We start from the raw sequence: 25057 nt of genomic DNA, 5'->3' as shown, positions 1-25057 counted from the left end.
GGTCCCACCTCTGTCAAGGCCCTCAGCTTCTCCAGGATCCCATCTTTTCCAGGATCCCAACTCCTCTGGGATATCAGCCTCCACTGAACCCCCCATCTCCTCCATGACCCCAATCCCATTGAACCCCACATCTCCTCCATGACCCCAATCCCATTGAACCCCCCATGTCCTCCATGACCCCAATCCCATTGAACCCCACATCTCCTCCAGAACCCAAATCCCACTGGAGCCCCCCATGTCCTCCAGGACCCCAATCCCATTGAACCCCACATCTCCTCCATGACCCCAATCCCATTGAACCCCCCATCTCCTCCATGACCCCAATCCCACTGGAGCCCCCCATGTCCTCCAGGACCCCAATCCCATTGAACCCCACATCTCCTCCATGACCCCAATCCCATTGAACCCCCCATCCTGCTATTCCAGTGCTGCTCCCCCCACCCAGGACACACCATCAGCATTCCCAAACTTTTTTTATTTCCCTTTCTTTCCCAAGGTTTAGAGTCCAGTGAAGGCTTGGGCATCCCAGCTCCTCCCCCCGTGATGTGTCAGGCCAGGCTGGTAGGAGTGGGGTTGGATTTCAAACACAAATCACAGCTCACAACATATTTGGCTTTTTCCTTTCCTTTTCCTGGTCTAATTTATCCCAGCTCATCTCTGCTGGAGGACGGACACAAATCCAGGAGGATCTGCAGGTCCTTTCCCTGAATCCAGCATTGCTGGTGTGTCCCTGGAGGTCAGAGAGCCCGGGAATTTGGGGGACATCTCTTAAATCTTGCCTTGGTGAGGATTGCACCGAACCCCCCAGTTTTGGGCGGAGATGAAATCCTTTGGAGAGCAGGGAGATGAACGCTGACACCGAGGAGCCCCCCGGGCCTCGGGAGTCATTAAACAAATGAAGTGTTAGCAGGAGGAGGCCCCTGCGACTGCGTGTGAAACCCCCGGGGGCTCGGTAATTGCTCTGCACCTCTGGTGGGTGGAAGAGACAAAGGGATTTGGGGGGATTTTGGGGGGATTTGGGGGATTTTTCCTCCCCTGGTGCAGCCAGCAGCAGCTCCAGCTCTTTTTGGATGCATGGAGCGCTCGGAGGTTTGGAGCAGAGCCTGGGATGAGCTGAGGCCCCTGTCCCTGGGGGAGGTGTGGGCAGAGCTCCCCATCCTCCCAGTGAGCTCCAGTTCTCTCATGGACCCCAGCTCCCAGTCCACAGCCTCTGCCACCGTTGGAACATTCCAGTTTCATTGGAGACGTTTTTCCCTCTGAGAAGGTGACCAAAGCCACCTCCCCCCCCCAAAAAAAAACCCTGCGTATCCTGAGCTGCAGCGGCTCCAGAGAGGTGTGAAATTCCCAAATTCCAGGTTCCAGGGTCGTCTGTGCTCAGCAGGATGAGATCCCACGAGGAGAAGCACCAGGAGCCTCCACAGGAATCCTCAGCTCCGGTTTTCCCAAGCTCCCTGTGCCTGGGATATTCCTTAGGGACACCAACCCTTGGGATTAGCACCTGATCAGCGCTTCTCAGCTCAGGCTATCTGATAATCCCAGCAGGGAAACATCCCTGCTGCTGGAATGCCGCCAGCCAGGAGGGGATGATGGCCCTCCCAGAGCCAAAAGGAACCCAAATGATTTGATTTGATTGTTTAACACAGCCAGGACCAGCCCCTTAGTGCTGCTCACAGGGATTCCCACAGGGAAAGGGATGCAGAGAGTCCCTCAGGAGGAGGTGGGAATGGGCCAGGGGGAGGCTGAGATTCCTTCCCTCTGCTCTTTTTCCTTTTCCCTTTTCCCTCCCCCTCTCCCCGAAGCTGTCCCAAACAAGTGCTGCCTTCTGGCACGGCCTTTCCCAGCTGCACAAAGGCTGCCTTGTGCCTCTGAGCTCCAGATGTTCCTCATCCCACAAGAGCTCCAGCGCCGGGTACCTGCTCCCCTGCAGCACCGGCCGGCCTGGCAGGGAGCTCAGCGTTCTGGTCCCAGCAATACTGAGCTTTTTATTCCAGCTCTAATTGTGGTTCTCCCTCAGGATCTCATGGAGGTGTCAGGAATTCCCTCTCCTGTGGCCTCAGGGCTGGCAGGGAGGTGCCTCCACCTCGGGGACACAGGTTGGGGACAGGCTGGGTCCCAGGATGAGGGAAGGGATGAGAACCTTGACTCCATGTTTCAGAAGTGATTGATTATTTTATGGTACAAATTAAAATAAAAGAAAATTATATATTAGAACTCTACTAAAAGAATAGAAGAAAGGATTTAATCTGAAGGCTTGCAAGGAATGAAAAAGAGTGATAATAAAATCTTGTGGCTGCTCACAGCCTCGACACAGGTGGCTGTCATTGGTCATCAAGTAAAAGCAATTTCACATGCTGGCTAAACAATTCTCCAAATCACATTCCAGAGCAGCAGAACATGGGGAAGCTGAAGCTTCTCAGGAGAAAAGATCCTAAGGAAAGGATTTGTCATAAAATGTGTCTGTGGCAGCACCCTGTCCATGGAGCAGGTGAGCCCAGGGGCTGCACAAATGCAGCTGGGGTCGGGCTCTTGTCCCAGGTGACAAAGGATGGGACAATGGGAAACACCTCAGGTTGCAGCAGGGGAGGCTGAGGTTGGATATTGGGAGAAGCTCCATGGGAAGGGCTGTCCTGCCCTGGCACAGGTGCTGGAGACCCCATCCCTGCAGGGACTGAAAACCGTGTGCATGTGGCACCTGGGGACAGCGGCAGTGGTGGCATTGGCAGCGCTCAGGGAGGTTGGACTGGGTGATCTTAGGGGGCTTTTCCAGCCTAGTCTGTAATTCCAGGAACGCCTTTCTCCCCAGAATCCACATCAGGGGGAGGTGAGGGATGAAGGCACCCAGGGGATGTGTTTTCCATGGAAGGGATGGAGGAGGAGCAGCTGAAGGAGCTGGTGACGGCCAGGGCAGCACCTGGGGCTGCAGGAGGCTCCTGGTCTGTGGGAGGCAGGGTGGGGATGGATCCAGGATCAGGATCTGGATGCAGGGACAGGGCACCGCGGGGCTCTCCCGGCCAGGGCAGGGAGCGACCCCTGGAAACCGCCCCCATTCTCCTGGGAAACGCCGGGGGCAGGAGCAGGGAATGCTCAGGAGCAGGGAATGGCTGGGGTGGGGAGCGGATCCCGCCCCACAGCCCGGCCACAGAAACCCCTCTCTGTGGAGCACAAGCGCCTCTCTGTCCCCTCTGTCCTCCCTTCCCTTTAAAATCGTCCCCTTTTGTCCCCACGCATTTCCCTCGGTGCCATTGTCCCCCTGCTCCCTCAGCCCACCCGGGGCCACCTGTTTTTAACACGTCCTTTTCCAGGACACCTGATCCTGATGTATTTATTTATTTTCATTGCTGGTTTGTTTTCTTTTTTTTTCTTTTCTCTTTTTTTTTTTTTTTTTTTTTTTTTAGGGCCTATTAAGTTGATTCCTCCTTCCCGTGCCCTGGGAGCCGCGGTTAATGAGTAACCACAGCGAGCTCCGGGGCAGCTGCCTCACACAAACCGAGCCGGGAGTTTTTTGGAGCCGCATAAGGGAACGTTTGTTCTGCAGCCTCTCAATGGATCCTTGTGCAGGAGGCAAGGAGTGTGGGGAGAGAAAGGGAGAGACACTAAATCACTGCCCTCCTCCTCCTCCTCCTCCTCCTCCTCCTCCTCGGAGCACAGCTCAGAGCTCAGCCCGGGAGCTGCTGCTGCCTTTTCCCCACCTTGGTGGGTTCACAGAATGGATTTATCTCCCCAGCCGAGCTCATTTTAGGCACTTTTTAGCATTAAGGCTCCTTTTAAGTGGTTTAAGGATCAAACACTGAGCCCATCCATTCTCTGGTGTGGCAGGAATTGGGATTTTCTGTCTCTATCCCATTGTGGAGCAGGTTTGGCTTTTAGGGTTCATCATTTTACCTGTCCCCTTTGTGGTGATTTTGGGAGCTCACTTTTAGGCACTTTTTAGCATTAAGGCTCCTTTTAGCATTAAGTGTTTGACCCTGGTTTAAGGGTCAAACACTGAGCCCATCCAGACTCTGGCATGGCAGGAATTGGGATTTTCTGTCTCTGTCCCATTGAGGAGCAGGTTTGGCTCCTGGGGTTCCTCATTTGTCCCCTTTGTGGTGATTTTGGGAGCTCATTTTAGGCACTTTTTAGCATTAAGGCTCCTTTTAAGTGGTTTAAGGGTCAAACACTGAGCCCATCCAGACTCTGGCATGGCAGGAATTGGGATTTTGTGTCTCTGTCCCATTGAGGAGCAGGTTTGGCTCCTGGGGTTCCTCATTTGTCCCCTCTGTGGTGATTTTGGGAGGTTTATCTGACATTTGCTGTGGGCTTTGGGGCTGTGTCCCTTCCCTGGCTGATGGGGCAGGGTCTGGAAGCTCCCAGGTGTCCCGTGTGACCTTGGCCATGGCACTTGCAGCTCTGTGCCCTGCTGTGCCCGTGTCACTGAGCAAACAGTGACACAAAACACAGCTCAGCCCTGCCTTCGTGCTCCTCCCCAGGCTGCTGGGAAGCCTCTTGGGAGCGGGCAGGGAATTCCAGGTACCAAACTGCTCCTGCTTGGAGCGGCTCTCCCTCTCTCTGTGGCTCCATAAGAAGAACTCCGGGAGCATCGAGTCCAAGCTCAGCCCAAACAGCCCCTGTCAAGCAGAGCCACCTGTGCTCCTTTCTGAGGGATGGGGACACCCTCAGTGCCCCGGGCAGCCCCTGCAGTGCCTGGCTGCCCCTGCAGAGCGGGAATTTTGGAACATGCACGCGGAGCCTCCCTGGCACAGCTCCTGTCCCTGTTCCTGGGAGCTGCTCCCGCCTCGCCCGCTCTGCTCAGGGCCTGAGGGGCTCAGACTGCAGGGCTGTGGTGGCAGCAGATCCTCCCCGTGTTCTGGGACGATCCCAAGCTGGGACTGCTCCGTGTCCCTTTGTCCCCAGAGCACAGGAGTGTCCCCAAGGGCTCCCCATTGCTCCAGCTCCCTCTGAGCATTCCCAGTGCTCCTTCCCAGGCTGGGATCCAGCACCAGGCAAGAGCTAAAACCACATTTTCCTCCTCTTTTACAAACCTCAGCTTTGGGGCTTGGGTTTAGTTTTATTTTTCTTTTTTTCTTTTTTTAATTTGAGGATTGGCTGCAGTTTTGGGGAGAGATTGGGGCTGTTTGTGTTTTACCTGCCACGGCTCCCTGGAGCAGCAGCTCTTTATTGGCTCCTGCAGCACTTGGCACTCTCAGCACTGGAAAGAAAAAGCTTTTTGTTCCCATATTTCCATATATTTATATGGATTTAACTGGGCTGGGGAGGGTATTTGAAGGTCAGAGGACTTGCAGAGGTTACTGTGCTGGCCAGGCCCTGGGAACAGGGAGCAGCCATCCTGTGGGAACTCATTCCCAGTTCACCCTTCCTTGTCCCTGCGTTTTCCCAGCGCTGCCCATCACTAAACACTTTATTTTCTCGTTTCTCTGGGAAAAAACCACCAGCAAATTCCAGGGTGTGGATTTATGGATGTGCCATTCCCAAGCTGGGGTGGGAAAAGCAGCACGAGCTGGGGCTGTGACCCCAAACTGCTCCACAGAGCGCTGGGACCAACACGACTTTGACAGAACTGAGAGATTTCCTGGCTCCCCCTTCCCAGGGCACAGCTCCTGGGGCTTCCCAGAGCTTTCCCTGGTTTCCTGGAGGAGTCAACAACCCAGTCCTTCCTCCTTGGCAGTTCCTGCCCATTGGGAATATTCCGCTGGAGCAGAGCCAGCCCATCCTCCTGGTGGTCTCCTTGGGAGGCCTAAAGCCATGCCTGGAGTGAGGAGCAAGACTTCCCTTCCCAGCAAAAGCAGGAAAACCCTTTTTCCAGGAAAACTCCCTTCCCAGAAAATCCCTTTTTTCCAGGAAAATCCTCCTCCTTTTCCATCAAAACCCCTTTCCCTTCCCAGGAAATCCCTTTTTCCAGGAAAATCCTCCTCCTTTTCCATCAAAACCCCCTTCCTTTCCCAGGAAAACCATTTTTCTAGGAAAACCCTGTTCCCTTTCCAGGAAAATCCTTTTTCCATGAAAACCCTGTTCCCTTTCCATCAAAACCCTCTTCTCTTCCCAGGAAAACCCTTTTCCCATGAAAACCCTTTTTCCAGGAAAACCCTTTTCCCTTCTCAGGAAAACCCTTTTTCCAGGAAAACCCTGTTCCCTTTCCATAAAAACCCTCTTCCCTTTCCAGAAAATCCTTTTTTTTCCAGGAAAATCCTCCTCCTTTTCCATCAAAACCCTCTTCTCTTCCCAGGAAAACCCTTTTTCCAGGAAAACCCTTTTTCCATCAAAACCCTTTTCCCTTCTCAGGAAATCCCTTTTTCCAGGAAAATCCTCCTCCTTTTCCATCAAAACCCCTTTCCCTTCCCAGGAAAACCCTTTTTCCAGGAAAACCCCATTCCCTTTCCATCAAAACCCTCTTCTCTTCCCAGGAAAACCCTTTTTCCAGGAAAACCCTTTTTCCATCAAAACCCCTTTCCCTTCCCAGGAAAACCCTTTTTCCAGGAAAACCCTGTTCCCTTTCCATCAAAACCCTCTTCTCTTTCCATGAAAACCCTTTTCCATGAAAACCCTTTTTCCATGAAAACCCTTTTCCCATGAAAACCCTTTTCCCATGAAAACCCTTTTCCATGAAAACCCTTTTCCCATGAAAACCCTTTTCCATGAAAACCCTTTTCCATGAAAACCCTCTTCCCTTCCCAGCAGAACCCTTTCCCCTGGCCCTGGCCCTTGCACTGAGGATTTCCTCCCTTCAAAGCTCCCCCAGAGCTCGGATCCAGCAGATCCAGGGCCCACATTCCCACGTTGGATTTGATGTTTGCAGGGTGACCTCGATGATCTCAGAGGTTTTTTCCAGCCTGGATAAATTTCCTGGGATTCTGTGCTCTCCACGCCACCGCGGAGCTGCAGATCCCTGGGGGACAAAGGACGATTCCAGCTGCTCCCAGTGGGTTTTCCATGCCTCGGGAACATCTGGCTGCCATCCTCCCACCCCCACATGGGCGATGCTGCTCCTCCCCTGCCCACCCCGCCCGCCCGCAGCATTCCAGGGCTTTTCCCCGCGGCTCAGGAATGCGGGGCAGGAATGCTGAGCTCTCCAAGGAGCCGGGAAGGGGCACGGCTGGCACTTCCCACAGTGCCCGCGTGGTTGCAGGGCCGGGAATGCTGCCCCACCTGGAGCTGGGTCCCGTTCCGGCATCTCCCGGCACCTCCCAGCATCGCGGTGCCACAGCCAGGGCTGGGAGCATCCCGGGAATCAGCGTCGGGCTCCTCTGGGAACGAGCCCTGCAGTTTTCCATGGCAATTCCTGCTCCTTTGGGGGTCTCTGGGCAGCACACAGGGGCTGTGTCGTGGTCCCTTACGCCATCAGAGCTGTGGCAGAGCCGGTTTTGGCTCCGGGGTTTTTTTTTGGGAGATGATATCTGACAGCTCTGTGTCCTGGAGGCTTGTGGCTTTGAAGGAAATGCCACTGAAAAAGGGAGTAAAACTTCAGAATTCTATTCCAAAAAAGGGGAAATTTGCCTTTGGGAATCCCAGGTATCCAATCCCACGGCTCTGGGAGCCCACAGGAGCCCTCTGGACACCCAGCTCAGTGACACTTCCACTGTCCTAGGCTGCTCCAAGCCTCATCCAGCCCAGCCTTGGACATTTCCAGGGATCCAGGGCAGGATAAACCCCATCCCTTGGAGCCTTTTCCCAGCTCTTTCCTCTCTGTGAGCCCCGCTCTGCCTCTTGCCAAACAGGTTTGAATTTCCAGACCGTGGCTATGAAAACGCAGCTCAGCCCCCTCCTGCACAGCACTAAAATATGGCTTTTCCCCCTTTTTAATATCCCCTAAACAATGACCTTTTCCCTCCTTCAGCAGGCAGCCAACACAAGCACAACAATGTGATTTGTGCAGCGTTTCAGCTGCGGTTTCTTCAAGAAATTCATCTGCTCTCGAAGCAATTACGGGCAGGGAAGCATTTCCACTCCGGCTTCAGGCCCTGAAAAGCTGCCAGGAGGGATTTTTTTCCTTCCCTTCTTCTCTCCCTCTTGCTCCCTCAGCCCCCCTCCTTGTCCTAAAAAACTTCAGTGGTTTTGCTTCAGCAGCGATTCTGGGATGGTGAATCCCAGCCCGGTGCAGGTGGGAAGGGGCTGGATCCGTGTCCCTGTCCCTGCTGGGAGGGGACATTTCCCACCTGGAGCAGGTTTGTGCAGGATCATCCCCCTGAGCAGCACCTTCTGCACCCTTCCCTCTGTCCCAGCTCCTGGAGGGGACACTGGGCACGGTGCCACCCCCTCCTCGTGCCCGCTGTGCCCACAGCACGTGGGGCTCAGAGGGCAGAGGGAACCTGTGGGACACGGCTCCATCCCGGGGGTGACTCTGCCAGCACCCAGGGCTGGGGACGACGGGCCTTAAATGAGCCCCGAAGTCAACAGCAAGGTTAATTGCTCATTCATTCCTCGGATGGGTTAATAATTAAGTTAAATTAATAATTGGGAGAATAATTAAACAAAACAATAGCCCATACAATAGCCCGGCACGATTGAAGCGCTCGCTGGTCGTGCCGGGGTTTTGGGGTTACTCATTCACTTTAGGGCTGGCTGTGCCAGGGATGCAGCTCCCGCAATCCCGTGGAAAACCGGACTTTTCCAGTCAAAACCATCGCTCTTCCCTCCCCTGGAGCCTGGAGAGCGGCGGGGTCCCGGTGAGGAGCCCCCGACCCTCGGTTCCTCCCCACGGAGGGACAGACGGACGGACAGAGGGACGGAGGGAGAGAGGGAGGGACAGAAGGGCAGAGGGAGGCGGCTCTAGGCCGGGGGGAGGAACTACAAGTCCCGTGAAGCCGCGGCGCCCGCCCGCCCTCCCTGCGGGGCTATAAAAGGGGGAATGGCCCGGCCGCCGCAGTCGGAGCATCCCTGGCTGCGGCGGGGCCGCTCCCGCTGCCCATCCCGGCGCTCCCGGGGATATTCCCGGTGGGAGCGGGGCGGTGCCCGGAGCAGGGCGGTACCCGGAGCGGGCTGAGGCTCTGCGGAACGAGGATGAGGAGGATGCGGCTCCGGGAGGCTCCGGGAGATGGAGGTGGGTGCCCCGCTCGGTTCGGGGTACGGGGCTCCTGCGTCCCGCACGGGGAGGGCTGGGCCGGGCTCTGCGGGTCCCCTCGGTGCCCGCACCCGCTGTCGCTTCTCCCCCTGTTGCCGTCCCCTTTGTGTCCCTTCCCCTGCCCGGGATGCTCCTGGTGGAGTTTTCCCCTTCTCTCCAAGGAAAAGCGCGTGGCCGCTGTTTTCCCCTCGCCGTTTGCGGATTTTTTATTTTTAGGTGGGTTTTTTTTTCGGTTTATTTTTAAGGACTCGCACACGGCTTTTCCCTTCCCTGCCGTGGGAATTCTTTCCCCAAAAGTCTCGCCCCGGGGCAGGTGCTCGGGCGGGGCTTTGGGCAGTGCCCGCAGCCCCTCGGAGCCCGGGTTTGGGATGCACAAGAGCACTTTTGTGTGAATCCTGGAGAAAAAAAAATAAAAAATGAATGACTCCCTTCTTTCGCTGGCTACAACAAAAAGACCACACCAGTCTAGACCTGCAGCCGACGGCACAGACAGAAATCAGCGCTGTCTGCTCCACTCCGTGGAGTGTCCTGGGCAGCTCCAGCCCGGGATCCCTCCGGAGAGCCGGGGCTGCTGCTTTGCAAGGGGAAAGGATGATTGAGGTTACTCGGATAGGAACAAGAGGGGGTTTTATTGCCCGGACATTGCTGGTGTCGCTCGCTGCCGGCTCGGAATTTCCTCGGAAGGCTTTGGAGGCTGCGGGGGTTGCTCAGCTCTCGCTAATTGAGACATCTTTTTATAATCACGGGCGCAGCCGCGGGAGGGAAGTGGGGGCAGAGCGTTGGTGACTCAGGCCTTGGGAAGAGGCTGCGCTTGGCTTTGCCCGGGGCTGTGGGGGGAGATCCCAGCTGGGAAACTGGAGCGGGGCTCCCGAGGACAGCGGCCCTCTCTGCTGGCAGGCAGGTGATGCTGTCAGGGCGCCGAGTTTCTCATTTCCCTGTAGAGCTGCGGGGCAGAAATCTTCCTGGTTCGCCTCAAGCCTGCGAATGTGAAAGCTGAAATTGAAGGCATCCCCCCCAGGTGTGGGATCTGCCATGTGAGGGAAGTTGGAGCTCTTGATATGGAGACAATCACTTTGTGTTCTCGTTTTCTAAAGCTTTGCTGCAACACCAGCTCTGTCAAAATTTCGGGCTTTTTTTTTTTTAAGTTTACCAGGTGCTTTCCATGTTCAGGTGTCCCAAAACAAAGGTTTGGGAGATATGGCACCCCTCAAACTCCATTTGATGCAGCAGTGATTGCCCCGTTTGGGACAGTGGGGTCACTCTGGCTGTAGGAATATCAATCCTTTGGGAGGAGGCTCCCAGCTGGGTGAAATGAACCCCAAATCCCATTTCTTGTGGGGTCAGGAGGAGGCAAAATACCCCTGGGGCCAGGAGTGGTGACACCTGTGTGGTGTCTCCTGAGGAAGAAGGGATTTTGGGAAGGCTGAGGTGCCTCCTGAGGAAAAAGGGATTTTGGGAAGGCTGAGGTGCCTCCTGAGGAAAAAGGGATTTTGGGAGGGCTGACCTGGGCAGGGGGAGCAGGCTCAGGTGCTCTGCCCTGGCAGGTCTCAGGAGCTGCAGGTGTTTCTCCTGCCCAAGGGATTTGGGAACAGGAGTGTCCCTGCTCACTCTGCTGAGCCAGGAATTCAAGGCTGTGGAGTCCAGCAGGATCCTCCTGCCTGCTGAGAGAGGGAAAAGATCCCAAATGGGCTCATCCCACTCTCTGGGGTGTTGGCAGGACCTGGTTTGGAGCTGCTGAACTGGGGCTGCTCCCCTTGGCTGAAGGATCCCCCAGATCCCTGTGGAATGGCTGGGACCTGCTGGGGAAGGTGGGTTCAGCCCTGAAGGGCTGGAAAATGAGGAATGCCCCAGCAGCCTGGGACATTGAGTGGCCACACAAGCAGAGCAGTGTCACCTGCAGTGTATGGGGGACAGTTCAGATTTAAATGGGATTTTGGGGGGGTTGGGGTCTCTAAGCTCAGGTGCCACCTCAGCTGCACCTGGCTGAGCTGGGCTCAGGGTTACAGGTGCAGAGAGGGCTTGGGGAATGTTGGGACCTGGCTTTTTTTAGGAGGGCTTGGAGAATGTTTGGACCTGGCTTTTTTTGGGATCGCTCTGCCTTTGACATCTGGAAGCCTCCAGCTCTGACCTGGCTCTTCCAAGGCTGAACTTTTTCCATTCCCGTCCTGCCTGCTTTTAAATCTGTTCAATCCAGCAGCATCCCTTGTCCCTGGTGGTTTTTAACAGCAGCTGGCTCGGATCTGGACAGTTTTGGACTCAAGCTTCTCCATCTGGGAGTTCTCCTGGATAAGGAATGACCCTTAAATTTTCGGAGATCAAAAGTTTAGGGCCACACCCGCCCCGCAGACAGCGAGGGGGATCATGCCAGGAGCACACTGCAGCTTCCTGGGGGGTTTGGGGGTTGTTTGAACTTTAAACAGAAAATAAAAGCAACAAAAGAGAGGCCGAGGAGAGCCCAAGGCTCTGCCAGTGCCCAGAGCTGGAGCTGCTTTACAAAGCCTGGCCTTGTTCAGCCAGGCTGCTTCCACCACCAAAGATGGGTTTAAAACAGAAATGAGGAGGCAAAAAAGTGCCCCGTGTTGAGATAAACACGGCACGGAAAGGCTTTTATTATGGCTTTTATTATTTATTAAATGCTGCTCCTTTCTGAGGGAATCTCTCAGCGCAGGATTGGGGTTCGCTCCCTATGACTCCCTGAGGACTCTGTGCCTCTCTCCTGCTCCCGGTTTGATTTCAGCGCTCCAAGGCTTCCCCTTTTTCACATTTTTTAGGGTTTTCCTCCCTCTTTGGCAGCACAGGAGTCGCAGGAAGAGCTTTGCTGGCCTGGCAGGGGGCTCGTTGTCACCTCGGGCCCCTCCCGGGTGCGATCTCCGGCGGGGCTGATGAGGTGCGAAGGCCTCGGCCCGGGCCGTGCCCTCAGCAAGGAACATTTTTCCCATTCAATTGCCTGCTCCTCCTGCCAAGCCGCAGATGTGTTTTTTTTTTTTTTTAAGGGCTAAAACCTAAGCCTTTAAATAAATATGTTTGATCCCTGGGTGGTTGTGCAGCTTTCCTAAGGAAAAAAAAATCAATCTCGGGATGGGTTTTGTATGGGGAGCAAACGTCGCTTGCTCGGGTTGTTCCTCAAGCTGATTCCTCAGGTTTTATTCCTGCTTTTATTCCCTGGCTGGGGATCAGAGCTGCAGGAAAAGCTTCCGAGGGCTCTGCTGGGTAAAGCTCAGCCTAAGGCAGCCTGGATCAGCAGGGCCAGAGGGGTTTTGGGCCCTACAGGAGCTTCAGGCTGGCTCGGAGGGTCTGCCCTGGATCTCCCTGGGTCCTGCTGAGCTCCAGGATCTCCCTGGATCCTGCTGAGCTCCTGGATCTCCTGGATCCTCCTGGATCTGGGTTCCTGGATCTCCTGGATCTTCTGGATCCTATTGGGCTCCTGGATCTGGGCTCCTGGAATTGGTCCTGCTCAGGGTTGGGTGGAGAAGCTGCTCTGGGACCCCGGTGTCCCCTTGTCCCCAGTCTGGGATGGCTGCAGTGTCTCTGCTGTCACTGGAACTGCTGCTGCTCCTTTACACTGCGCTCTCAGGCCAAACCATGAGGGTTTTGGAAGTTTTTCCTGGGTTTATAGGAGAAAAGACGGTTTTGGGGTGCGGGGTCCTGCTGGCAGGCAGGAGGTTTGGATCTTAGGAAAACAGTTTTTCATGGGAAGGGTGATAAAGTTCTGGAGTGGTCTGGGGAGGTGGTGGGGTCCCCATCCCTGGGTGTGTTTAACAAAGCCTGGATGTGGCTCTGGGTGCCAGGGTTGAGTTGAGGTGTTGGGGCTGGGTTGGACTCCATGATCTTTAAGTCTCTTCCAGCCTGGTGATTCTGTGAATTCTGAGGTGCTTTAGGAGCAGTGGGGTGGGAGCTCAGGGGCTTCCTGTGGTGCTGTCCCTGCCCATCCTCGTTCCCAGCACACAAAACCAGGGCTGGTGGCCCTGGAGGGACAGGAGCTGCTGCCAGTGCTGGCACCTGGGCTGCCAGTGACACCAAGAGGCAGGTGCCTGTCCCTGAACCTGGGACTGCAGGAATTCCAGCTGACAGGAGCTTCCCTGCAATTCCAGAGCCTGGAGAGCAGGGCCCTTCTCTGATGGGAGGGGTTGGGATGAGCTCCAGGAGGTTTCCTCACAGCCAGCTCTTCCTTGGGCTTGGTTTGGTTCTTATTCCAGCATTTCCTGAGCAACTGGAGGGGAAGAGGGAAGGAGGGACCCTCTGGGACTCCATTTGGGGTGGGATGGGGACAGGAGGGTCTGGCTTGGCTGGGCTTGGGGGGGACCCGGCCCCCAGTGGCCACTGGGAGGGAGTGGGAGGTGAATCCATCACCCCAGAAGGGGTTGGGGTCTGTGCTGGAGCCAGGCTGGAGGTGAAGCTCTCCAGCCAGAGCTGAGCTCCTCTTGCTGGGCTGTGTGAGGCTGAGGGTGTGCAGAAACCTCCCCGTGAGCTGGGGAGGAGGAGCTGCACATCTGCAAGTGCCTGGCAGGGCCCTCTCCAGCTGTTTTCCATGGAAATGCCACCCTCTGTCTGCAGGGGTGCCCGGGAACAGCAGTTCCTGCAGCCCTGGCAGGGTGGTGGGTGTTTAATCCCTGTTCCTGGGACAATCCCTTTTTCCTCTGGATGCAGAAGGGCCTGGAGGCAGCTGGCTTGTGGAAGTGGCACCTTGGAAGGGAGGACAAGGACCAGGACATGTCCTGCTGGCAGGGTCTGGGCAGTCCCCTCCATGAAGTGCCCGTGACCCTGACGCCAGCCCTGTGCTTGTCCCAGAGGGATCTGTGGGATGGGCCCAGCCCAGGGCTCGGAGGGGGAGGGAGAAGCTTCCCAGCCCAGCGGCCTGGATGGGGAATAATGCTCCCCTTTTTATGGCTTCTTCAATTGTTCCTGAAAATCCTTTTTAAAAGCAGGAAAGTTCCTTCCTTCCTTTCAGCTCCCGGTATCTTGAAGAATTCACTCCATTGTGAGGCCAGGACAGAGACCCTTCTATGAGGGCTCTCCTCGAGCCCCCCTCGCCGTGCCCCCTCCCACCCCATCCCAACAAGCCCCCATTCTCCTCTGAAGAGGGTCCCTCTGTCTAACGCCAAGTAACTCTTAAGGGTAGCATTTATCCCGGGGCACTCAGCTCACAAAGAGTGCTGGAGTGTCAAATAAACTCCCCGCAGCCTGCAAAGAGCAGAGGAAGAAAACACAAAACCCCCTTTCTTTCCACCCCTGCGGGGAAACAAATACGGACTTTGTGCCGGCGGCAGCGGCGCCCTAACGAGCCCGAGCGGGGCTGCTGCGAGCCCGGGTGGCCACGTGAGGGGCTCTGGGGGACTCCAGACCCCCCCAAAAACCTGCTGCCTGTGTCCCCTGTCCCTGCTGGCTGTCCCCTGTCCCTGCTGGCTGTCCCCGGGGGGACCTGGCACATGACAGGGACTCCAAAACCCCCCAAAAATCTGGTGGCTGTCCCCTGTCCCTGCTGGCTGTCCCAAGGGGGACCTGGCACACAGCAGGGACTCCAAAACCCCCCAAAAACCTGCTGGCTGTCCCCTGTCCCTGCTGGCTGTCCCTGGGGGGACCTGGCACATGGCAAGGACTCCAAAACCCCCCAAAATCTCGTGGCTGTCTCCAAGGGGACCTGGCACATGGCAAGGATTCCAAAACCCCCCAAAAACCTGCTGGCTGTCCCCCATCCCTGCTGGCTGTCCCCAGGGGGACCTGGCACACAGCAGGGACTCCAAAACCCCCCCAAAATCTTGTGGCTGTCTCCGAGGGGACCTGGCACATGACAGGGACTCCAAAACCCCCCAAAAACCTGCTGGCTGTCCCCTGTCCCTGCTGGCTGTCCCTGGGGGGACCTGGCACATGGCAAGGACTCCAAAACCCCCCAAAATCTCGTGGCTGTCTCCGAGGGGACCTGGCACATGGCAAGGATTCCAAAACCCCCCAAAAACCTGCTGGCTGTCCCCCATCCCTGCTGGCTGTCCCCAGGGGGACCTGGCACACAGCAGGGACTCCAAAACCCCCCCAAAATCTGCTGGCTGTCCCCTGTCCCTGCTCCTGGTTTGGGAAGAGCTGCTGCTGCTGCTGTGCTGGGGTTGTCGCCAGACAGAAGGGACAGCCCTGCCCAGAGCTTCGGGGGGCTCAGCTCCTGTTCCCCACAGGAATTCAGCTTGGGAATTGTCACCTCTGGGTGTTTGCTGTGGTTCCTGTGAGGAATCAATCCCAGGCTCTTCTGGATCCAAACAGGAATCAATCCCGGGCTATGGTGGATCCAGACAGGAATCAATCCCGGGCTGTGGTGGATCCAAACAGGAATCAACCCTGGGCTGTGGTGGATCCAAACAGGAATCAATCCTGGACTCTTTTGGATCCAGACAGGAATCAACCCTGGGCTGTGGTGGATCCAAACAGGAATCAATCCCAGGCTGTGGTGGATCCAGACATGAATCAACCGTGGGCTGTGGTGGATCCAGACAGGAATCAACCCTGGGCTGTGGTGGGTCCAAACAGGAATCCTGTGTGCCAGGAGCCAGTGGGACCAGTCCTGGGCGAGGAAGTGGCCAGTGCTCCCTTGGTGCCACCACCCTTGGGTCCCTTGGTGCCACCAGCATGGCCAGCACCTCTGCCCAGCAGCAGCAGCAGCAGCAGCAGGGAGATCCAGCTGGCTCCTGGAGCTTGGCCCCACCTGGGTGCTGAATTTGGGCGTCTCTTGCAGCCCCGCTCTGCGGGATGTGCTCAGGTGCCCCAGCAGAGCAAGGACACGCGGTGGTGCTGCAGTGTCCAGGGTCACTCCTGTCCCTCACCCTGACCTTTGTTTCTCCACAGGTTTTGGGATCCCTGCAGGGACGGCTCCCGTGGGCCCCAGGAGCTGCTGGAACCCCCTTGTGCCAGCGCTGGGGACACGGGGCAGGGGTGGCACCTGTCCCCTCCCGAGGCTGGATTGTCCCTGGATGGTTCCTCTGAGGGCTTTGGATGCTCCCTTCTGTCAGCAGCTGGAATGGCAGGGCCGTTCCTCCTGCTCCTGCCAAACCCTGTGGATTTATGGCTTTCACATCATCCTGCTGGGCCTGGCTCTGGCACCGGGAATCTCCGAGGGAGAAGCAGCACCTGCAGCCTGAGCCTGCAATTCCCTCTTTTTCTGGGCTGCTCTGAGCATCCTGGCTCTGCAGGAGGAAGGATTCCATGCACTGCTGGAGGACAAATCCTGCTGCTCTGATGTGAGTCAAGAACATGAATTTTTCCTTTCTAAAAATGTTTTTAAAAGCACCTTCCTGTTGGACTTGTTGGAAAATGATATTTTCCCCCTTGCCCAAACCTGGGAGCTGCTGGGAGGGAATGAGGGAGCAGCCAGGTTTGTTCTGGCAGCTGGACTGGCTGCTTTAATCAATACATGAGTTTTTTAGTGCCATTCCAGCTTGAAATCCCAAGCAGGAGTTTTCTTCCTGGAGTTTTATTGCTGAGAAATGGATAAAAGGTTAAAGGCTGCAGCTTCCCAGGAGAGGTTTTCCTTTCTTCCCCTCAGGAGGGGAATCCTGATGGTTTTCCACTCTCCCAAGCCGGTGGTGGCTGCAGGGAGAGTGGGAAACCACCAGGATGACCAGGACAGGGTCAGGACCTTGTCATGGTCACTGGGGACAATGTGTGACAATGTCCTGAGGGGCTCCTGGTGGCTCCAGGGGAGGAGCTGGAAGGCTCCCTTTGGGAGGAGGCTGCTGTGAACCTCCTTGGGATGGAAAACCCCTTTTCCTGCTAGGAAATGATGCCAGACTTTGGATTTTGAGGGGACTTGTGCAGGTGTTGTCATCTGGTGTGACATGGGACAGATGCCCGAGGAGCTGCTGGGGACAGCTGAGGGACTGAGGGTGTTTGCAAACCTGGAGCTCCGAGTGGCGGGAGCAGCTCTGGATTTCAGTCTTCAAGCACTGCAGCATCTGTTTGAGCACAGCTGGGGCTGCTCATTTTCCTCTCAGCCACTTCCTGAGTGCTGCTGGTGCTGCTCAGCCTCTCCCCAGTCCCTCGGGGCTGTGGTTTTCCTTTGATCCCATGGATTGTGGTTTTCCTTTGATCCCATGGATTGTGGTTTTTCCCCTGATCCAGTGGGCTGTGGCTCTCCCTGATGATCCCATGGATTGTGGTTTTCCCCTAATCCAAAGGATTGTAGTTTTCCTGTAATGATCCCATGGACTGTGCCTGTCCCCTGATGATCCCAGGGGTTGTGGCTCTCCCCTGATGATCCCATGGGTTGTGGTTTTCCTTTGATCCCATGGGTTGTGGCTCTCCCTGATCATCCCATGGATTGTGGTTTTCCTCTGATGATCCCATGGATTGTGGTTTTCCTCTGATGATCCCATGGGTTGTGGTTTTCCTTTGATCCCATGGGTTGTGGTTTTTCCCTGATGATCCCATGGATTGTGGCTTTCTCCTGATGATCCCATGGGTTATGATTTTCCCCTGATGATCCCATGAAGGTATCCAGCCCTTGACCTCATCCCTTTCAGCAGGAGTCTCCCTGTGCTGTCCCTGCCTCTGAGCACAGGGAAGATGAGGAGGAGGAGGAGGAGGGATAAGATTTGTGCCCATGATCTCTCTGCAGTTCCACATTTTCCAGCTGAGCTCTTTGGGCTGGGTTGGGCAGAGATTTTATCCCTGCACTGGTGTAAAACAGCCCAGCCCTCCCTGGCTCCTCTGTGAGGTGGGGCTGGGCTGATGTTGGGATTTGCTTTGGGGTTTTTTTGCATTTTTTCCCTTTTTTTCTGAGGGATATCCTGTGGTTTTGGGTCTGTGGTGTGGATATTGGTGCTTATGGTGGCTGAGTCCTGTCCTGGTGCTGCACTTCTTCATGAAATGGTTTAGATTTGGAATCTTAAAGTTTATCACATACCAAAGATAAGGGACACCTTCTTCAGCACACGTTCCTGTCCAGTCTGGCCTTGCAGCCCTGCAGGAAGGATGGATCCAGCTGCAGGCCAGATCTTTATCAGGATCCTCAGCAGCCCCTTTTCAACCCCTGGCTGTGAAATCTTCCCTGTCCCAGCACTTTGTCCCCATCAGTTACTCCCAGAGCAGGATCTGTCCCTGAGGGATGCTCCAGGGAAGCCCAGGGCTGCTGGGGGCAGGTGAGGTTTTGGGTGAGGGAAACCCAGGTGCAAACAATTTTAGGGACTCCCTGATGCTGCTCAGCCCCTGTGGCATCCCATGGAATCACAGAATCATTCTGGCTGGAAAAGCTCTCAAAAGTCAGGGAGTCCAGCCAAGGATCCACCATTGATCCATGTCCCCAGTGGTACCTCAGGTTGTTCCCTTTGGAAGGGATTTCCCATGGATCTGACCCATGTCCCCATTGCCACAGGTTCCCTTTGGAAATAGGGATTTCCTATGGATCTGACCCATGTCCCCATTGCCACAGGTTGTTCCCTTTGGAAATAGGGATTTCCCATGGATCTGACCCATGTCCCCAGTGCCACAGGTTGTTCCCTTTGGAAGGGATTTCCTATGGATCCACCAGGGGTCGGGAGCACAGTTCAGGCATGGGATGCTGGATGCCTGTGGGGGGCTTGGGGGCACATCCTGGGTGGGAAATATGGGGTTGGTTCCAGCAGGGTTGATCGCAGTGGGATCCAGGCAGGGTTCCAGGGGGATCCAAGAGGGGATTCCAGGGGGATCCAAGCAAGGTTCCAGGGGGATCCAAGAGGGGATTCCAGGGTGATCCCAGCGTGGTTCCAGGGGGATCCCAGCGGGATCGGGGTCTCTCTCCCGGGCTCGCGCTGACCCCTGGCGGCAGCAGCGGCAGCGCCTGCAGTGCCCGGCGGGGCCCGCAGGGGGCGCGCGGGGTTCGCTGGGCTGGGATCGCCGGGCTGGGATCGATGGGATGGGATCGATGGGATGGGATGGGATCGACGGGATGGGATGGGACGGACCTTAAATCCCATCCAATGCCACCCTACCATGAGAGGAGGGACACCTTCCACTATCCCAGGCTGCTCCAAGCCCCGTCCAGCCTGGCTTTGGACACTTTTAGGGATGGGGCAGCCAAGAATTCCTTCCCAGTGTCCCATCTATCCCTGCTCTCTGGCAGTGGGAAGCCATTCCCTGTGTCCTGTCACTCCATTCCTTGTCCAAATCCCCTCATCAGGTCCGCTGGAGCTTCCTCAGGCGCTGGAAGGGATTTTAAATTTTCCCCGGAGGCTGAACATTCCCAGCTTTCCCATCCTGGCTCTGGAGCAGAGGTGCTCCAGCCCTGGAAAAACGCGTAAAAACCCCATGGAACTACCAATAACTTTGGGAGCCGCAGTTAAACACCGTAGGGCTGCTCCAGACGAGGTGTGATACTGGGGAAAACGTATCCAGGGGGTGTTGGTTGTGTCAGAAATCGCACGGGGGAGGTGACGGCGGCTTCCAACGAACGCGTCCCGCGGCCGCTGGATGGCAGCGGAGCTCCGCGGCATTCCCGATCCGCGGCATTCCCGATCCGCGGCATTCCGGCATTCCCGCTCCGATCCGCGGCATTCCCGCTCCGCGGCATTCCGGCGTTCCCGCTCCGCTCCGCGGCGTTCCCGCTCCGATCCGCGGCATTCCCGATCCGCGGCATTCCCGCTCCCGGCACTGCCTCCATCCCCCGCTCCCGGCTCTGTATCCATCCCCCCCATCCATCCCCCGCTCCCGCTCCTGCACCGCGGGTTCCCGAGGGTGCTGCTCCCTGGGAAGGGCAATTCCCAACCTCCCGGGATGCCCACGGATGCCCCAAACCCCAATGGTTATTCCAGACTTGGACTTGCTCCTTGTGGGTGGCTTCCAGCTCTGGGTACTCCAGAAAAGCCCAGTGTGGTTCTTGGCTCCCCAGAGCAGAGGGATGAGGATGAGGAGGGAGCAGATCTGAGGTGATAAATGTGACTTTTACCGATCTGCCTTTAGCCCAAAACCTGTGGCACTTGGGAAACCTTTTAAACTTTATCTGGAATGCTGCTGATGCAGGAATGTGGGATTTGGGGAGCATGGGGGAGGACGGTGGGGGGGTTTGGTTTGCTTGGGATGGCTCCAGCATTCCCAGCTCCCTGTGGGATGGCTCAGCGTGCTCCCTTCTCCTAAAGAAAAGCTTGGAAAGCTCCTGCTCTGCCTCTCCCTTCCCCAGCTCCCCGGGCAGAAGAGGGATTGGGATTGGGAGCTGGGGCTGGCTCTGCTTGCACATGGGAAGGGGTGAATTACTGAGGGACAGCCCCGAGTTTGGGAAGGGGTGAATTACTGAACTACTGAGGGATAATCCTGTGTTTTGGAAGGAGTGAATTACTGAATTATTGAGGGATAACCCCGTGTCTGAGAGGGGGTGAATTACTGAGGGATAATTCCGTTTTTGGGAGGGGGTGAATTACTGAATTACTGAACAACCCCAAGTTTGGGAAGGGGTCAATTACTGAATTACTGAGGGATAACCCCGTGTTTTGGAGAGGGTGAGTTACTGCAGGATAACCCCGAGTTTGGGAAGGGGTGAATTACTGAATTGTTGAGGGGTAACTCCATGTCTGAGAGGGGGTGAATTACTGAGGGATAACCCCGTGTTTTGAAGGGGTGAATTATGGAATTACTGAGGGACAACCCTGAGTCTGGAAGGGGTGAATTACTGAGGGATAATCCCGTGTCTGAGAGGGGGTGAATTACTGAGGGACAACCCTGAGTTTGGGAAGGGGTGGATTATTAAGGGATACCCCATGTCTGGAGGGGGTGAATTACTGAATTATTGAGGGATAACCCCGTGTCTGAGAGGGGGTGAATTACTGAATTACTGAGGGATAACCCCATGTCTGAGAGGGGGTGAATTACTGAATTACTGAGGGATAACCCCGTGTCTGGAAGGGGTGAATTACTGAATTACTGAGGGATAACCCCGTGTCTGGAAGGGGTGAATTACTGAACTACTGAGGGATAACCCCGTGTCTGGAAGGGGTGAATTACTGAACTACTGAGGGATAACCCCAAGTCTGGAAGGGGTGAATTACTGAATTACTGAGGGATAACCCCATGTCTGAGAGGGGGTGAATTACTGAATTACTGAGGGATAACCCCATGTCTGAGAGGGGTGAATTACTGAATTACTGAGGGATAACCCCGTGTCTGGAAGGGGTGAATTACTGAATTACTGCGGGATAACCCCAAGTCTGGAAGGGGTGAATTACTGTGGGATAATTCCACGTCTGGGGCTGCTTTGGAAGCCCTTCCCGAGCAGTCCCAGGCTCCTGGGCTGGCACTTCCCGAGCTCAAAGGTTTCCCTGTCCGGGCTCCTCCCGAGCTGCAGCCAAGGGCGAATTCCAGCGGCGATACCAGCCCCGGGCTGGGTTTCCATGGTGAAGGCATTTGGGGTTTGCTGTGAAAAGCCGGGTTTTTGGGAAGTTTTCAGCCGGGAATGGCACATTTTGTCCATCCCCAGGCTGCTCCCTGTGGGGGAAAAAGAGCTTTGAAAGGGCCCCGAGAGCCTCGGGGACAGCCTGAGCTCCGTTCTCACACTGCTCTGCACTCCAGGAGTCCCCTCTGGCCCTGGGATGCTGGGATTTGTCCTGGCATCTGCTTTTCCTCACCCAGGAACCGTCCCAGCTCCTCACCCAGCTCCTTCCCCAGCTCCTCCTGCTCTTACAGCCCGCACTAAACCTGATTTATTTCATTTTCTGAGGCGCAGCTTCAGGCCCTCCCGTGTGAAAACCAAAGGGAAATGTTGATCCAGGGGTTTTGCATCTGAGGAGCTGCTGCAAGTTGCACCTCTGAGCAAATGAAGTGCATGCGGCCTCATCCCCTCCCAGCCTCGTGTGTGTCCTTGGGAGGCAAAAACCTGGTTAAAAAATTTAATTTAGGCTTCCCAAGCATTGCTCTCCTGCCTTTTTTAACAAAAAAGGAGTTTTTGAGGTGATGTTTTTGCCTTTCCTGGGCTCAGCCAGGACACCTCCAGTGCCCTGGGAGCTGTGCTGTGCCCTTGGCCTCTGGAATGCTCTTTTCATTGATATTTTCTGGGAACAAAAAATGCCGGCTTTGTATCCACTGCCCCTTTCTTTGCCCACGCAGAAGGGGAGGGAGGGGAAAAAAAAAAAACCGACTCAAATATTTTCTTGTAACAAAAGGCTGCGGGGTGAATCTGGATCGGCTTCTCTGCTCCGTTTCAGGCCAAATCTCCAGGGTTTTCAGCAGAGAAATTAAAACACTGGAGCTCTCTCTTTTCTCCCGCAGAACAAACAGGAGCGGTTCCCACTTCCTCCCGCTCATAAACAAAACCAGCCCGACGTCTCCAGGAGAAGCCCTGCCAGCAGACTTTCCTTCCTAATTGTTTGATATTTTTTCAGCTCTGATTAGTATTCGGGAGTGCCTGGCAAGATCCAGGAGCAGGCTCCGAGCAAATCCTTCCCTCTGCTTCCATCCCCTCCCGTCCATGCCCTTCACCTCTTCCTCTCTCCCTCACTCCCGCTCCTTCTTGCTTTGTTTCCAGTCCTCCTTCCCGGGCTGGTGGTGCCTTTTGGCCACCAAATGTGTGGCAGGGGGTTGGAACTGGGTGATCCTTAAGGCCCCTTCCAAGCCAAACCATTCCCTGATCCTATGAAATTCCTGGTTTTCCCTTGGAGGCTTTGCTGCCCTTGCAGGAGCTGCCCCAAGGCTTTGTTTCCAGTCCTCCTTCCCGGGCTGGTGGTGGCAGGGGTTTGGAACTGGGTGATCTTTAAGGTCCCTTCCAATCCAAACCATTCCCTGATCCTGTGAAATTCCTGCTTTTCCCTTGGAGGCTTTGCTGCCCTTGCAGGAGCTGCCCCAAGGCTCTCCAGGCCTGCCCTGCCCTGCTCTGCTGCAGTTCCTTTGCTTCCAGGCTTTTCCCTGCCCTTGGGAAGGAGCCTGGCCTGGCCTGGCTGCACAGGGATTCCCTTTTTTTGTGAGGAAAGGGCAGGATCAGATTTGGGAATGCTCTGAGGTGATAAAGGGTGCAGGGGATGGCTCTGGGATGGAATTTGTCCCACACAGGGAGGGAGATCTTGTTAGGAAAGGGCAGGATCAGGTTGGGGAATGCCCTAAAACAATAAAGGGTGCAGGGGATGGGTTTGAGATGGAATTTGTCCCTCACAGGGAGATCTTCTAGGGAAAAGGGCAGGATCAGATTTGGGAATGCTCTAAAGGGGTAAAGAGTGCAGGGGATGGGTTTGAGATGGAATTTATCCCACACAGGATCTCCTCCTCCTGGGGACAGGGCAGGATCAGATTTGGGAATGCTCTAAAGCAATAAAGGGTGCAGGGGATGGCTCTGGGACAGAATTTGTCCCTCACAGGGAGATTTCCTCCTCCTGACTCCATGAAATCTGTGGAAAGATGGAATCCAGGGAGTCCTGCTGGCCCCTGGCTCCATCGTGGGACCATCGTGACTCAGCCGAGTCCCTGGGGAAGCTCCACTTGTTTTTCCCACCTCCAACATCCTTCCCTCATCAGCTGCTGCCCCCATCCCGCTGTCCCCAGCCCCTGCAGGAGCCAGGGAAGTTTTCCCACATCCTCCAGGGCTCCTGACTGCCTCTGTGTGTGCTGAGCATCACGTGCTGCAGATTAGGGAATCGGGATAAGGAATATCCCGGGATAGGAGGGGGCGAGGCCAGGAGCAGGGACAGGGGGGTCTAAAGGGTGAGGGAGTTGTGGAGTCACACTCTGCTGGCAGGGATGAGCCCAGCTTTTCCCTCTTTCTGCAGGGATGAGCCCATTTTTTTCTGTCCTCTTTATCCCAGGATGAGCCCAGCTCTTCCCTCCTCTTTTTGCTGGGATAACCCCAGCCCTTCCCTTCTCTTTTTGCTGGGATAACCCCAGCCCTTCCCTCCTCTTTTTGCAGGGATAACCCCAGCTTTTCCCTCCTCTTTTTGCTGGGATAACCCCAGTTTTTCCCTCCTCTTCTTCCCAGGATAACCCCACCTTTTCCCTTCTCTTTATGCCAGGATAACCCCAGCTCTTCCCTTCTCACTTTGCTGGAATAACCCCAGCACTTCCCTCCTCTTTTTGCTGGGATGAGCCCAGCTCTTCCCTCCTCTTTTTCCCAGGATGAACCCAGCTTTTCCCTCCTCTTTTTCCCATGATGAGCCCTTTTTTCCCCTCCTCTTTTTGCAGAAATGAGCCCAGTTTTTCCCTCCTCTTTTTGCCAGGATAACCCCAGCTTTTCCCTTCTCTTTTTTTCCTGGGATGAGCCCAGCTTTCCCCTCCTCTTTTTGCAGGGATAACCCCACCTTTTCCCCCCTCTTTTTGCCAGGATAACCCCAGCTTTTCCCTCCTCTTTTTGCAGGGATAACCCCAGCTTTTCCCTCCTCTTTTTGCAGGGATAACCCCCAGCTTTTCCCTCCTCTTCTTCCCAGGATAACCCCACCTTTTCCCTCCTCTTTTTGCCAGGATAACCCCAGCTTTTCCCTCCTCTTTTTGCAGGGATAACCCCACCTCTTCCCTCCTCTTTTTCCCAGGATAACCCCAGCTTTTCCCTCTTCTTTTTGCTGGGATAATCTCAGCTCTTCCCTCCTCATTTTGCAGGATGGCACCTGTGGGGTGAAAGGCCTCCCTTGGGGTGGTTGGGAAGGCTCCTCTGGGAAGTTCTGGGAGGATGTGGAGTGTTCATCCCAGCTCCCCTGCAAGTGACGGCCCCAAATCCCCTCCCAGCTGCTCCTGCCCTGCTGAATCCCTGGCACTGGGACCTTGGGATGCTCTTGGGAGATCAGCTCTGGAATCCTCTCGGTTTGCTGGGATCCGGTGCTCTCCTGGGAGTGCTGAGCTCTGGCTCTGTGACTCAGCCTCGATTTCTTCATCCCATAAACAACCACGGGAGCTCTGGCTGTTCTCACGCTTTTCCTGCCTCTTTTCCAAGGATTTTGGAATCCCCTGGGGCTGGAAACCCCGGTGGCCAGGCAGGTGGAGAGGTGTTTGTGTCCTTTTCCTTGATCCAGGGGGGAAACCGAGCCTGTGAGGGGTGAAAAGGCCAATCCAAAGTGGGAATGGTGGGATCTGATGGGTTTGGATCCT

The 25057-nt window shown here is 55.6% G+C and overlaps 1 long non-coding RNA gene across 1 annotated transcript in view; it reads left to right on the top strand.

Moving 5' to 3' along the window:
- The first annotated feature begins 8808 nt into the window (after positions 1-8808).
- Positions 8809-25057, top strand: part of LOC139601958 (uncharacterized) — a 38601-nt gene continuing 22352 nt past the window's right edge. Inside the window, exons 1-2 of the long non-coding RNA XR_011683074.1 lie at positions 8809-9034; positions 15884-16275. This is a non-coding gene — a long non-coding RNA (uncharacterized lncRNA). The remainder of the gene's footprint in view (positions 9035-15883; positions 16276-25057) is intronic.

Source organism: Agelaius tricolor, unplaced genomic scaffold (assembly GCF_023055355.1).
Source record: "Agelaius tricolor isolate 1412-34295 unplaced genomic scaffold, bAgeTri1.0.p SCAF_32, whole genome shotgun sequence".
In the NCBI taxonomy this organism is placed as follows: Eukaryota; Metazoa; Chordata; class Aves; order Passeriformes; family Icteridae; genus Agelaius; species Agelaius tricolor.
Note: the sequence above shows the minus strand (reverse complement) of the source record. Positions and strands in the feature narration are given on the sequence as shown.